This window comes from Theobroma umbraticum, unplaced genomic scaffold (genome assembly GCF_002168275.2).
Source record: "Theobroma umbraticum cultivar Fairchild unplaced genomic scaffold, ASM216827v3 scaffold_95.0, whole genome shotgun sequence".
NCBI lineage: Eukaryota > Viridiplantae > Streptophyta > Magnoliopsida > Malvales > Malvaceae > Theobroma > Theobroma umbraticum.
The window spans coordinates 2,179,412-2,179,668 of NW_018397257.1; positions in this window are offsets into that span (position 1 = coordinate 2,179,412).

The following is a 257-nucleotide window of genomic DNA, read 5'->3' on the forward strand; positions in this document are numbered from 1 at the left end:
TTTATATTTTATTAATAAATGAATAATTATTAATAGTAATAAATTTTAATATATGTATATTAAACTTTACTATATAAACTGTAAACATTGTTAAAATAAATAATATCTTTAGATATTTATAATATATTAAATATTAATGTATAATATAATATTTAATATTATTAAATTATATATAAGACCAATATTATTTTGTTCTTTATTTACAATATAGTTTTAATAATTATTAACTAAATTTATTATTTTATAAAATATTAATT